This window comes from Dryobates pubescens, chromosome 1, assembly GCF_014839835.1.
Source record: "Dryobates pubescens isolate bDryPub1 chromosome 1, bDryPub1.pri, whole genome shotgun sequence".
Taxonomy (NCBI): domain Eukaryota; kingdom Metazoa; phylum Chordata; class Aves; order Piciformes; family Picidae; genus Dryobates; species Dryobates pubescens.
Window position 1 is genome coordinate 2,627,556 of NC_071612.1, and position 14,703 is coordinate 2,642,258.

Below are 14,703 nucleotides of genomic sequence, written 5' to 3' on the forward strand. Positions count from 1 at the left end.
TCAGGTTTATCACAGTGGTTAACACCAGGAAGGCTTTGCAAGCTTCATAAACAGTGGAGGTATTACCTATTATCACATGAGTACAAATTAGTTTGACCTTTCCAGCTTTCTCATTCTAGGCTTCCTTTTTTTTCCACTTGACTAGAGAAAATATTGAGTCAATCCTTGTTCTGTGCTCTTCATTCTCAGCTAGATTTGATTTGTGTTTTATTTCCTCCCCCCCCCCCTTACATCTGCAATTAGGAGACCCATCAAACGCTGCATTCACCCAGGCAATTCTTTGATTTGAACCAGCACAAGGCACAGAATAAAATAACAAGAAGAGGAAAGACACAGCCTTACACAATCCCAGCATGGTGGGGGTTGGAAAGCACCTCTGGAAACCATCTAGTCCAAACCTTCCTCCTAAAGCTGTGGCACCCACAGCAGCTTGCCCAGGAACACAATACCCAGGTGGACTTAAAATCTCTCCACAGAAGGAGACTCCACAACCTCCCTGGGCAGCCTGCTCTAGGGCTCTGGCACTCCTACAGCTAAGAAGTTTCTTCTGTTCAGATGGAACCTCCTTGTGCTCTAGGTTGTGCCCATTGCCCCTTGTCTGTTTCTGGGCACCAATGAAAAGAGGTTGGCCAAAGCTTAGCTTAGTATTGCTCCACATCTGCTTCTCTCCCACCTCTCCCTCCCTGGTACAACAATGTGCTGTATATTCTTTTAACATTCATTGTAGGAAGTGTTGGCAAACATTTGTATGGCAGCAGAGTTGGGAGAGGGAAGGGTGCTGAGTGCTTTCCATCTGCCCTGCCCATCCCTAGGGCTCACAGACCTCCCCCCTGCCCACAAGGAGATGCCTGCTTGATGCCCACTGAAAGTGGAGTTGGCAGATCTCTTCTGCTGCATGGATTTCTGGGCTGGACTAACACTAAGCTGACCTTAGCAGACATGTGTACATAGAATCATACAACTGACTAGTTGGAAAAAAACTTAAAAGACTGAGTCCTACCACAACCTAACATCTCCCTGTACACAATTGTTAGACTATGTCCCCGAGTTCCTCATCCAAACATCTTTACAACACCTCTAGGGATGGTGACTCCACCACAGCCTGTTCCAGTGCCTGATGAACCTTTCAACAAAGATTTTTTCCCCCTAATATACAACCTACACCTTCCGTGGTAAAACTTGAAGCCATTACACCCCCAGAAACACTTCCTGCAAGTCATCAATGAGGAGAACTGCACACAGACAAACTTTTCCTTGTGCCAAGCACCTTTCAGGGCAGCTTCTCTGAACCGACTGTCTGCTCCCTGCTTGTGGGCACTGGTTTTCTGCACTGATTTCTGATTATTCTTCATGAATAAGCAGATATCAGCAAGTCTGGATCCAACAGAGGAACCCTTTTGTTCTCTTGATCATCTTGTGTTGAAAGGAAAGGAGCTGGGGAGGAGCAGAGAGAGGGTGATGCTGAGCAAGGCACAAAAAGCCTTTTGCCTGTCAGACACAAGGTAAGAGGACCTGCTGCATCAGGCTGTGCAAGGAAAGATGGATAACAGCAAGCACTAAAGGAGTGGGGGAAATGAAGGAGGAAACTGGGAGGCACACCAGCATTGTAAGTCACAGAGTACCACGACAGCTGTGAAAGAAGAAGAGAGAAAAATGAGGCGGTGTGGATTTTTTAGTGGATTCCTCAGACTTAAGAAAATTCTGCTGTAAAAGCTGGGATTAGGGTTAGAGGCAAAAAATCCAAAAATCCACTTGAAATCCTGCAAACTGGCCCCGGCCTGGACTCACAGGAAGGGATTCACTCCCGAAGCTGCTGCCTGGGGGGGATGCGCTGCGGGATGCACCGCGGGATGCGCTGCAGGATGTGCTGCAGGATGCACCATCCCCAGCCGGGGCTGAAACTGATCCGGCCGCAGCTGGAGCCAAGCGGGTCGAGTGCTGCCACCCTGTGGGATCCGTGTCATTCTCTGGGATCTCTGTCGCTTTGTGGAATCTGAGTCATTGTGCAGGATCCGTGTCACTCTGTGGGATCCCTGTCACTCGTGTTTGTTCGTCTCTCGTTGCTCTGCGGTCTGCTGAGCTCCTCCCTGTCGGCACTGCACTCGGATTTGGGAAAGCATGGTGAGCTTTGAAGCCCCAAAGAGCTCTTTCCAGAGAAGTGGTAATACCCTGAAATCCATTTAAACTTTACTTGGGGAGCTGGAAATGGTTATAAATCTGATTTGTTACTGAATTCTAGCCAGAGTAAAGGAGAACTATTCTAATTCAGATTAATTTGCATGTCAGGAGTAACGATCTGATGTCCTCACACAATTCCTATTTACTGAAGCATATCAAGGCCTGGGCTGAAATCTTGGTTTGTGCATCACTAAGAGCTGATTCTGCTCGAGATTAGTCTTCTGCTGTACTTCATATTTCATTCATTTCTACTTCCAGCCATACATGCACAACAAAAGGCATTATACATCTCCCTAATCGAACAATACAGATCAATTAAATATGAAAAGTCACTCTTGGACTAAAACCCTCTTAGGCAAATGTTCTCCTCTTATGCTAAGTGACTCGTTTGAAAAAACCCCAAACAACTAGGAGTGGAGTGCTGTTCAGAGGCTTCTTTTATTACTATTATTTCCAAAAGACTGAGAGGCACAGACCAAGAAGATTCAGCCATTCATTCACCACAAGAGGATGCAGAACTTTTACCTCCAATGCCCAACAGCGAGGCAGTAGGGATGAGAAGAATCCTTATTAGGTGAAAGCTGTTTGGTGCTCTGTTTGGGAAGTGGGGAACCTTCCTCTGCTCAGCACCAAGCAAGTCTCTCACAGGTCACACCAGAAACACCAGGTAGAGTCTTACCAAAGAATGTAATGGAAAAGAAAAATCACATCAAATGGACTCATGCCCCATTGGTAGCCCACCAGCTGCAGGTTCCTCACACACATGCTAGGTAAAAATGTGGTGGTCCCATTAACAGTGCAAGGAGAGAAGATCCAGCAAATGATGATGTCAGAAAGCAAGGTTGCCGTGGGTGGGCTAAGAAAAGCAGCTCAGCACTGTGGCAGTTAGCCAGGATGTTTCTTTTGCCACTGACTCAGCCATACATGTTCTTTGCTAATACACAACTTGTTCTATAAATTGACTTAAACCTGGTACAAGCCTACAGCTAAGTTAACAGAAGGTGGCTCAGATATATCAGCCCAAGGAAAGCAGACCTACCTGACAGGAACCTGGACGTCTTATGGGCTGCTTCAACCCCTAAGATCAGCTCTTGGCTCATAGGTAGTGAGTGGCACGAGACTATAAAGGTACAGAACAGACTATGGCTCTCTCAGAAGATGGACATGGAGGAAGCAGTGGAGTAGAATTCAGTTTTTATACTGATTGCTCATTAACAGAGGCCAGGAAGGGGGAGACCTCTCAAACCATGGCTTTGGATCCAACTGGAGGAAAACCTCCGCTCAAGGCTTTATAGCTCTAGCTAGAAAGATGTGAAAATAGGAGATGAGGACCATAACCATACAACCAGGGAGCAGCGTAGACTGCATATCTCCAGCAATCCTAAAGACAGATGGCTAGTTGGGTTTTCACACTCCTATCACTGGAAGCACAGAGATGGAAATGTGTTTAATTGTTTGAGCAGGATGTTGTTTAGAAGTATTCCCAAATAATATCTTGTTAGCTGCAGGGAAAGAAAAAGAGTTTAATAAACTTAGAGCTGGGTTAAGAAACCACTGGTAGGTGATAAATATTCAGCACAATTCAGCTGAAATTACCATTTGGCACACAGGGGTTTTCCATCACAAATATCAACTTTGCCATTTGTTCCCTCTTCTCAGTCTTCTAATTGACCAAAATGACCTGCTAAACCTTGTGGAGACTGGGTTTAAATACCACAGCTCTTCACTGCTTCAGCATGTGTATAAATAAATTATGACCACAGATTGCGTCTGAGGCCAACAAAGATCTTCTGCTGGTAGAACTTTAATCAATCTGGAGTTAGAAGCAGCAAACTACCTAACTTGTTTCCTGAAGAGCTACCAAAGGCACACTGCTGTTGGAAACTTCAAATGGCTACATCTTTGGTCCAAGATCCCTCTATGGCACCAGATTTCATCAGCTCTGGTTGTGCCCCCTTGGCTGGCTGCAATCACAGAGCAATTGTTGGGTTTTGGAAGAGACGGCTGGAGATCACAAAGACCAAACCCCTGTTGATGCAGGTGCATCTAGATCAGGTTGCAATCCCCTCTGCTCTCCCCAGCACACCAGACACCACAGAGGGATGTTAATTCAGGAGATCCCAGGAGGTGCAAGTGGTGGTCAGGCTGGATATTAAACTACTCCCAAGAAGGGCTGTGGGAGGTGAGGGACACTGATAGCAGGGTGAAGGGCACAAACTTTAGACCATGTTACTTCTGAGCAAGGACTGCAAAGGAAGAGGAACCATCACCCAGGGTTGCTTTCCTGGGTTAAAAAAGTTCTGGAGAAAGCCAAACCTGACAGTTGGTCTCTCAGCCACCTCTTGCTCTGTAAACAAGAATGGGGAAAGCCCATGTGAGATGGTTCATAACACTTGTGTCCACTGACTCTCATTGAAGCCTGGCTCCAAGCCTCTGCTAAAACAAGGAGGAGAAAAGGGGATGAAGTACCAGTGAGGTACTTTGCTTTTAGTCTTTAGTACAGTGTATCTTAGGAGAGCTTGGTACTGGATATATCAGTCCTTGTACTCATTAACAAAGATGTTTGACCATATCTGAGACGTCTCCATCTTCAAGTAATAGAGCATGAAATGCTGACCAACTGGGAGCTTAGGAAAGAGCTAATGGAAGAAACAAATGTGGTAGAACTGTGCAGAGCTGCTTAACACAATGTGAAAACTAATCCCTGTAAAGGTAATTTTAAGACTGTAAATGGTCCTGGATTATTTCCTTGAGTCCTCAAAAGATCTCTTTGAAGTGGAATAATGCAGCAAATGTATCACTTACCTCACTGAAGTCCACATGCTGATCCATCTATGCTGTAATTGCATCCCTGAGCAAATAAAGTCCCAATTTACACTGCAGAGCCTAAACTTCCCCCTTAATGCTCTAGCTCCCTAAATTTGAATCGTGCCTATGTCAAGGTCACTAGATTAATTGTGACCCTGTTGGTCCTGAGGGTTTGACTTTCAGTGGTCTAACCCAGCAATTAAACCACCCCCACTCTCTTTTTCTTGGTGTCTTGTGGGAAGAGATTTTTATCCAGCAGATTAAGATAAAAAGTGACTGTTTGTATCCAGGGAAAAGCACAAGATGAAATTATTTCCCAAGTACAACACAGACAGCACTGCAAACCCCTGTAAAGAGTGGAAAATGCTTTTTGTCCTGCTGCCTAAATGAAATGGGAACCTGTTTGATGCCAAGCAGCTTTAACCCAGAGAGGTTTTGGTGTAATATCACTGTTTTTGGTGAAGGATGGGGGTGGGGGGGAGAGGGAGTAGCTGTGTCCTTGTACGAAAGAGTAAATCAGTTGGATGTCATCATTATCTATTTGCTTTGCTAATAATAAGAAGAGTGAATCACTACTGTCATGATATTCATATTTATATTTGAGGAACCACTGTAGCAGATAACAGTGAAGATGTGTGCAAGTTTAAACCTTGGCAGCACGCCTAGATTAGAGCTTGGGAGCTGGCATTTGTGGATGTGGTGTGATTCATGTTACTTTTCTGTGTTTGTGATTACCTTGCTGTCAGGGGCTGCACATCACTCATGCACCAAGCACAGAATCACAGAATCAGTGGGAAAAGACCATTCCAGTCCAACCATTACCTAACTCTAAAGCACCAGGCTTCCAGCTTCTGCATGTGAAGGAAAATCCCCAACTGTTGCACCAAACCCTCTGCAAACTGAGCCCCATCCTCTGGATATCGAGGGGCTGAACAAGAGATCCCCAGCAAAACCCAAAGGAGCACGTGAGTAGCTTTTACAGGGACATTACTGGGTCATCTTAGGCCACAGATGGGAGGTGTGGGAAGAAACCCCAGCCTTGCTCTCATCTCACACAGCTAAAAATAGACCTGTGATGATTTATGAACTTTCAAAGGCAGCAGAGTATTTTTAAGCAATATCATCTTCTCCTGCATCTCCTACAGCCCAGGAGAGATACCTGCACGGTGCCAGGGCTGCACCCATCCATGTCCCTGATGGAAACCAGAGGCTGACACCTCCATCATGCTTCACCAAACACAATTCAGAGAGAACATGAGAGAAAATAAAAAGGGAATGGTCTAACTACCTTGTGGTTAATATCCTTCCTTCAGCTCTGACTTGCCTTTACCTCTGATTTTTTTTTGGGGGGGGGGGGGTTTAAATCAAGTCAACTGCACAGACAAAGCCAACTCCCCAAGCCAAGTTATGTGGCACCAGAATGTCTGCAAAATCATTCTGAAGTTTATATCTGTAGTAGAAATTGTACAGGAGCTTAGACCTATTTCTGTCCCCGATGGGATAACACAGGAATGCATTTTAAATCAAAGCAGTGATAATCCCAGTAAATAGAAAGACTTGGCTATCAACAATAAGCATTTTCACACATCAGGAGGTGCACGTTTGGGAATCAAGGTGGGCTGTCTCAGCAGCTGTCTTGCAGTGCTGCTGGTTTTCCCTCTATAATAAACACCCCTCAGCTGACAGTTATAAAATCAGCACACAGGAAATAAGCAGCAGAGGGATTAAGCCTGCAAATACAACTAAGGTAACACCAGGGCAGGATGGCTGTGGTTTCAGAGACCACCCATCTGAGATGTCTTGTGCCACACCACCACCAAAGGTGTTATCATGGCATAAATAAAAGGACACACTGCCATTCACCCCCTCCCACCACCCAGAGCACACTAAAAGCACACTTGTCCCTCATCAGACACCCTTGGTAACCTCAGGTGAGAGGCTAAGGAGCTCTGGACATCATAATTGCTGTATGTAAAGTTCGGGTTTGAAGGCAAGATCACATCATCACGTTTACATACTAAGGGAGAAGGGAGGCTTCTTGCAAAGGTAAGCTTCTCTTCTGCTGTCATTCACAATCAAGACATCTATTTTGTCATCATCAAGAGCAGCACAAGCTTAATATTCTGGGAAGACTAGGTGGGCTAGAAGAGAGCTCAACTCCACGGCAGGAGATAAGGACAGGAAATTTTCCAAGTCGCCAGAGTTCTGCCAGGATCATTCAACTCCAACTATCTGCAGGCACACCCTGCTTCAGTCCTCACCACCCAAGCACTGCCTCCAAGCTAGCTAAAGCACAGGCACATGGAGCAGGAGACCTTCCTGAGTCTCCCCAGAGGTGGTATTTACAAATACAGACAAGCCAAAGCCTTTTTGTTGTGGCTTTCTGCAGAAGTATTAGTTCACATCAGGGCATCTGATGAAACACCTCCTGAAATCAAGCAAAAATCTTGTCAGATGTACTCAGCTCTGCCCAGAGTTTGGCACAGGAGGGAGAGGTTGCTGCACACCAGCAGAAGCCATTGTCTAAAGCAGGCTGCTTGGGGGGAAATTAGCAGTGTGCACACCTCAAAATGAGGCTGTACGGCAAGTAAAAGAGGGATTAGCCATGTAGAGTAAGTCCTTTTGGTATTAGATTAAAGAGGGGAGGTGACTTTGAAGGATTATTCAAGAGCCATTTAAGCAGTTTTCAGGGACTTAACAAACACAGGGTAAAAATGCAAGCTCCTCAGGTCCAGAAAAGGAGAAAAATCAGTGTCCTGGTCAGAAAAGCAGCAAAACAAGCTTCTGGAGTATGTCCACCAAGCTGGTCCCAAGTGCAGAGCCCCGTTGTCCTGCTTTCCACACCCCATTTCAGCAGCACGGGGAGTCTGGGTGCATGGGAGCCTGGACCGGAGCTCCACATGCACCCCTGGGATGGGGCTGCTGGCAGGGAGCAAGAGACGCAAAGCAGGGAAGGGGTTCCGAGAGCTACGATGCTGCTGGGACATGCCACAGGCTGCGCCATCCCAACCTCAGGGCAGCTAGTGGGAAGCTATCCAGGCACATTGGGAGGGAGCAGGGAGGATGCCGCGTCGGAAGGGATGTTACGAGGAGCGTGGCCATTTGAATCGGAGGCTTAAACCAGTCCCTGTTCTCATGTGGATGATTTATCGGCTGGGATGCAGGTCCTGAACCGAGCCATGTAAACAGGAGGATGGATGTGCAAGCACAAACGTAAAAGCTGACTTCTTTCCATAAGCCAAACACTCCCCTTCTTCCCAGCACCTCAGGACGCCTAATCAACATGCTGGCTCTTAATCCTTTACCCACACTAATCCAGCAAGGGAAAAATGAATACGATGCTGCAAGACCTCAGACTGTTTCACTGAACCCTCCCAAACCCGCAACCCAACAAACCACCCCGGTTTTGCTCCCTTTAAAAGGTGATGGATAATTAGTATGTAAGATACAAACTATTTCCACTTGTTATGCAAGCCGCGTCGCTTAATTTGTAGTTTAGAGAGCAAGTCACTCCTGTCTGGGATAAATAAAACAACATGCTGTGTTATGTTGCTCACGACACGGAAGCAACATCAGCCTAGGGAGAGCAAAAAGAAAGGAAAAAAAAGGAGGCTAAAACTCGAGCAAGGCAACGCCGGCAAGCAAAAAGTTCTGCATGCGTTTCTGCCAGCCTGGGAGGGAGCATCCCTCTGCCCGCAGACACTGGCACAGCCCTGAGCTCTGCATCGCTCTCTCTTTCCTCTTTCCACGGTCAGAGCTGATTCTGCCCGACCCTTCACTCCGTTTCGCCCTGATTTAGTTGGGGAATGCAGCCCGGTACCCACCGAGGAGCTGCGGAAACCGCGCTGCGCTCCGCGGAGCACCACGGGGACCTCCGGAGAATCTCACCTCCGGGCTCTTCATCCCATTCAGCATCTCTTTTCCCTGGGAGTTGCGCATCCTGCGCTCCGCACCCCTTCCAGAATCTCCTTTCTCGGAGAGATCCGCACTTCGACCTCCGCACCCCTTTTCAGCATCTGTTTTTGTGGGGAGCTCCGCATCCTGCGCTCCGCACCCCTACCAGCATCTCCCTTCCCTGGGAGCTCCGCATCCCTTTCAGCATCTCGCTTGACGGGGAGATTCGCACCTCTTTCAGCATTTCCCTTCGCAGTGAGCTCCGCACCCCTCTCAGCCCAGCCACTCTCTTCTTTCCCTCACCACCGCAACCGGTTTCAAGCCTGATTTATTCCCAGTTTAATCTTTTCAAACCCGCCTCCCTCCTCCCGCTGCAGAGGCGCTCTTACCTGGGCACCGGGGCGGGGGGACATGCCGGGGCTCCGCGGGCTCTGCCTGCCCTCCCGGGCCGTGATGTGCCGTGCGCGGTAGCCCCGAGGTGCGCAAGTCCCGCAGCAGCCCCGCGGCCGCAGCATTGAGCATCAAGCGGCCGGGGAACCGGGCGAGCGCCGAGCCAAACCCCACCTCCCAAACCTGCGCCGTGCGCGGGGGGCGGGCGGAGGAGCCGCGGCAGCGCGGCTGCCCTTAACCCTTCTCCTGCCCCGCAGCCCGGGAGAGCCGCTTGTGGCACAGGCATTCCCCCGCCCCGGTGCAAGGCTCCATCCCCTGGGCTTTGCTACAGCGGCTCAGTCCTGAACCTGGCGGATATTTCCTCTTTTTCCTTCTTTTTACTTCCTTTATTCCCCCTTTTCATCCTTTTTCCCCTCTTTCTCCTCCCTTTTCCCCGCGTTTTTCCTCCTTTTTTCCTCCCTTTTCTGTCTCCCCCCCGCCCCGTTCTCCAGCCTTTTCTCTGTTTTTCCTCATTTTTCCCCATTTTCTCACCTGTCCCCTCCCCTCCCCCCCCCCATTTTTCTCTTTTTCTTCGCCCCTCTCCCCCTCCCCCCGCCTTTTCGCCCTCCTTTTTCACCTTTACCCCTTTTTCCAGCTTTTTCTCCACTTTTACACCTTTGCTCCGTTTTTTTCCTTCCTCTTCCTCTGGGTTTCCTTGTTTCTCCCCTCCTTTTTTTTCTCCTCCTCCCCCTTCCTTCCCCCCCACCCCTTCTCTCCCCCCCCCCCCCAACTTTCTTTTCTCTTTTCTCTTTCTCTTTTTCCTTCCTCCCCCCCCCCCCCCCTTTCCTCCCTTTTCCCCAATTTTCCTCCCTTTTCACTTACCTTTCAGCTCCAGTATGGTTCTTCCCAAAACTACCACATCCCCTCACCACCCAGACTGAGCTGCTTCCTGCACTCCAGGGCACCCACTCTGCTTCCCACATCCTGGGGCACCTCCTCTGCTCCCCACGTCGCAGAGCATTGCTTCTGGAGAGCCTGATTCATTCCCAATTCCCTGCCTTTTTCCCCTCCTCAACCATTAATGAGAGACCTGAGAATTCTAAATGCTTAGGGCATTTATTTCTTTATTTCACACACACACACCCCTTTGCCTTCAACTTTAAACTCAGGTTTGCCACATTGTTTTCACTGTTTCAAAGCTCCTTCATCCTTCTGCTCTGTCAGTCTCCCTCTCCGCACAACCAGTCCACCCTCTCCTTCCTGACCCTCCTCATCTAAGAAATGAATGTCATGTGCAGGGAGATGACACAAGCTGGAGAGGAGAGAGCACACAAGTCCCATGCCTGGTGCCTCCTAGCCCTCCTAGCCACCAATCTGCCCATCTGCTGTCCTGCTCTGAGACCTGTCTCAGGATCCCTCAGGAGGTTCTCCGCTTGCTACCACAATACACATAATGAGCCAGGAGCTGCTTGTAAAGTCAGAGTTTGGGCTTAATGAGAAGAATGCTTTAAAGGTGCAAAGAAAAGAATTAAAATGTCTTCAGAAGTGCAGGTGGGACCTACCTTTCTGCCTTGTCCTGGCATCTTGGAGCGGGAAACGCTCTTAAATGGCGCCGTAAAAAAACCCCGCCGTGTTTCAGTGCAAAGAGGGTATTCAGTCTTAACTGTGCCTCCCGTGGGGTTTGAGGGATTAAGTGAAACCCTTATTATGTTTAATTATCTCTAGAGCTGCTCTCAGTGCTTGCTGCCTTTGCTTTATGGTTTAATAAACTGCACGTCGATATAAACTGACAATTAATGGCAGCACAGGTTGGAGTCGCCCTTACTGCCGCTTATGGTTCTGCACTCTGTGTGCCTTCGCTCAGAGGTTTCCTTTCCATCTATCAGAACCTCTTTATCAGCACCAGAAAGATGGTTGAGAAGCCCCCTAAGAGGCTCAAGAAGGTGACATTCTGGGATCCCACACTCAATCCCACACAGGATTTGGCTGCGTGGATCCAGAGGGCTTGGGTGGCACTCCACGCTGCAGGAAAGGAAAGGGCCAGGGGTCTCCAGCAGCTGGAGATAGCTGAGCAGCTTTGCCTGGGACAACCCTGAGCAGCTGCTGAGTACTGCTGTGCACAGTGTCTTAGGAATGCTCAGCTCCCATATAGAATCATGGAAAAGACCTTCAAGATCATCAAGGCCAACTGTTAACCCAGCATTGCCACGCCACCACTAAAGCATGTCCCTCCGCACCACATCTGCATGGCTTTGAAACCCTTCCAGGGGTGATGATTCCACCAGTTCCCTGTGCAAGCACTTGATAACCCTTTTGGGGGAGGAAACTATTCCTAATATCCAACTTAAACCTCTCCTGGTACAGCTTGAGGCAGTTTCCTCTTTCTTGTCTTACCACTTGTTGCTTGGGAGGATAAACCAACATCCACTTCACTCCAACCTCTTTTCAAGGAGTTGTACAGAATCAAAAGATCTCTCCTCAGCTTTCCTTTCTCCAGGCTAAACAACCCCACTTCCCTCACCTGCTCCTCATGAGACTTGTTCTCCAGACCCTTTATTACCCTCGGTGGTCTTCTTTGGACCAGCTTCAGCACCTCAATATCTGTCTTGTAGTGAGGGGACCAAGACTGAAGGCAACTGCAAGCATCCTGATGGAGGATGGCCCAAATCATTGTCCAGTGCTTATGGCAGGGGTTGGAGAGGCCAAGTGCTGCCTTTCCTGAATCCTGCTGAGGGTTTATGGTTGGACCCAACAGCGAAGCGGAGCGGAGGAGGCAGGAGTGCTGCGTTTGAGCTGTGTGTGAAAGAATTCCCTCGCGTTATGAAATGTTATATAAAAGTTATGTATTATTTGTGTAATCTCATTCTGATTTATACAAGAGTGGAGACTGCTCAGTAATCCAAAATAAATATATTTCAAGTTTAGCACCAAGTGTTTTCAATTTGGGAGTGCCTGTGTCTCCAAGGTCACCTCATAAATCCTGGCACTCTGGCACGGCGCTGCCAATCTGCGTGGGGTGTAATAACTCTGGAGGGAAATCAACGCTGAAAACGCTTCCGAGTTTTGCAGAAGGAACACGGGCAGAATACATCATCACAACCCCTCTGAGCATGCAGCATCCTTACCAGTGTGGCAAGTGTCAGGGCTGGGCAGGCCACCAGACAAGTGACAGACGCTCTCCATGAACCCTTTGCCCTTCCCAAAGGGAAGAAGAGAGAGAGACTGATGGGGTGGGAAAGAAACTAAAGCAGCTGGCATGGAAAGAAGAACAATGTTATGGGATAGAGGCACAAACCAAGACCCAGCCCATGCCCTGGTGGCAGTGAGGGCACCATTGGTACCACTGATTCTGGGGGCAGGCACTGGGCAAGTCCCAGACTGGACTCAGCAGCAGATGGGAACCAGAGTCAGGAGCTAGATTCTGGAGCTGAATTGAGGAGCACAGGGATGGGGATGGAAGGCAGAAGGGACAGAGTCTTGTGGGGACACCAGCCACGGATTAAGAGGCTTGGCCCTGGGGATCCCTCAGCTGGCTCCTGAAGATGCCCTCCATGGGCTGCAATCCCTTGGGGCACAGTTGAGGCTCCCCTGTCCTGGCTGCTCCACCCCGCAGCTGCCACCTCTGCCTTCCTACTCTCTAGGGTGGTCCACAAGCTGTGGCAGTGCCATTGGTATGCCTAGGAGCAAGTCTCAGGCAGAGTCTTTCTGCAGCCCTTGGCAGGATCTCTGCCATCAGCTTCTCCCTACTAGGAGCAGCCCCTGGCTGTGCCAAGTCTCTGCACTGACCAGAATTAGTTCTCCTCTAGCTCAGACCAGTACAAAGCACCAGAGAAAAAATATCATCCACGTTGTAGCTGACCACTGAATGCATAAGCAAAACAGGTCACCTGCTTTATTCATTTACTTCCACACCCCCACCCCAGAAGAATCCATGAATAAGGCCAAAGGTAGAAGAGTCAGAAATCAAAGACTCCAGTGTAAAATTCAGCCATATCCTCCTTAGCAAATAGTCTAAACTACTTCATAAAGCTGGCAAGGGGAAGCAAAAAAAACCTGGCAAGAAAAAAAGGGTTTTTAAGATCCCTTGTAATTGTAAAGCTGACACTTTGAATAAAGCCTTGCAAAGAAGCCTTCAGAAACACACTGCTGCACAACAGTGCCCCTGATTGATGTTTGGGATCCTCATCCCAGAGCACCACTCCAGTATTTGGCACCGTAATATTAATTAAGTAAGACCAAACTATTTTTAATTACCGTGAAGGTTGTCAGGCAAGGCTGCAAATAAAGCCAAGCAGAAGGCAAAACTGGCACCGTCCTTGACACATCTGCAATGCTCTGCCCTGCCATTGTGACATGGAGGGGGCCAAGCCTAACATATGCACCATGTGCTACCCACTGCTTACTCAGAGGAGTTTAGTGGAGCAGTGTACAGCCCTTGCAGCACTTCCACACTAGTTTAAAGGGATAAACCAGGCATATAGTGGTAACCAGAGCTGTGCTTCTTTCTCTTTGGTTGGATTGGTTGATGGGTTGGACGTGATGATCTTGAAGGTCTCTTCCAACCCGGTCTATTCTATTTTATTCTATTCTAAACCAGGCACATGGGGGTAAACCAGACCTATAGGGATACTCCTGACATAAAGGGATACCTCAGACTTATAGGGATACCCCAGACATATAGGCATCACAGAATCATAGAACTGTCAGGGTTGGAAGGGACCTCAAGGATCATCTTGTTCCAACCCCCCAGCCATGGCCTTAAAAACCTCCAGGGATGAGGCTCACCACCTCCCTGGGCAACCTGTTCCAGTGTCTCACCACCCTCATGGTGAAGAACTGGATACCCCTGATGCATAGGGATACCTCAGACATATAAGGATACCCTGGATATAGAGGGATACCTCAGACATAGAGGGATACCCCAGGCATACAGGCATACCCCAGACATAGAGGGATACACCAGACATAGAGGGATACCCCAGGCAAACAGGGATACATCAGGCATACAGGCATGCCCCAGATATTTAGGGATACCCTGGATATATAGGGATACCTCAGACATGTAGGGATACACCAGACATAAAGGGATACACCAGAGGTAGGGCCAGGCTGTGATTTATGGATGCTGAACTCGCAGCCTGGACTTTGGCAGAGGCATCTTGATTGAGGCTGCAGTTTGTGTAGGTCTCAGGAAAGGTTTGGGCATTGTTTGACTAATACAATAAGATTTCATTAAGTGACTCTGCTTTAAGTGACTGCTGCAAAACATCTCCAAGGTTTACACTGCAGTTTGCTCTGACCTTTAATTAAAATACCAAGACCATCTTTACAAGGTGATGGCTCTTGGTGAAGTCCTTTGAGGGGCTGTGTAAGTTTATCTTGTACCTCAGTGATACATGCAGCAGCCCAGCTTGCTAAGTGTTTTGGAGAAATTTGCCTTTCTTTCAGTGTTGT

The 14,703-nt window shown here is 48.4% G+C and overlaps 1 protein-coding gene across 1 annotated transcript in view; it reads right to left on the reverse strand.

Moving 5' to 3' along the window:
• LOC104309251 (contactin-4) overlaps window positions 1-9,418 on the reverse strand; it is a 416,486-nt gene extending 407,068 nt beyond the window's left edge. The window contains exon 1 of the mRNA XM_054180010.1: window positions 9,270-9,418. The gene's annotated coding sequence lies outside the window, so the exon portion shown is untranslated. The remainder of the gene's footprint in view (window positions 1-9,269) is intronic.
• Window positions 9,419-14,703: the final 5,285 nt, after the last annotated feature.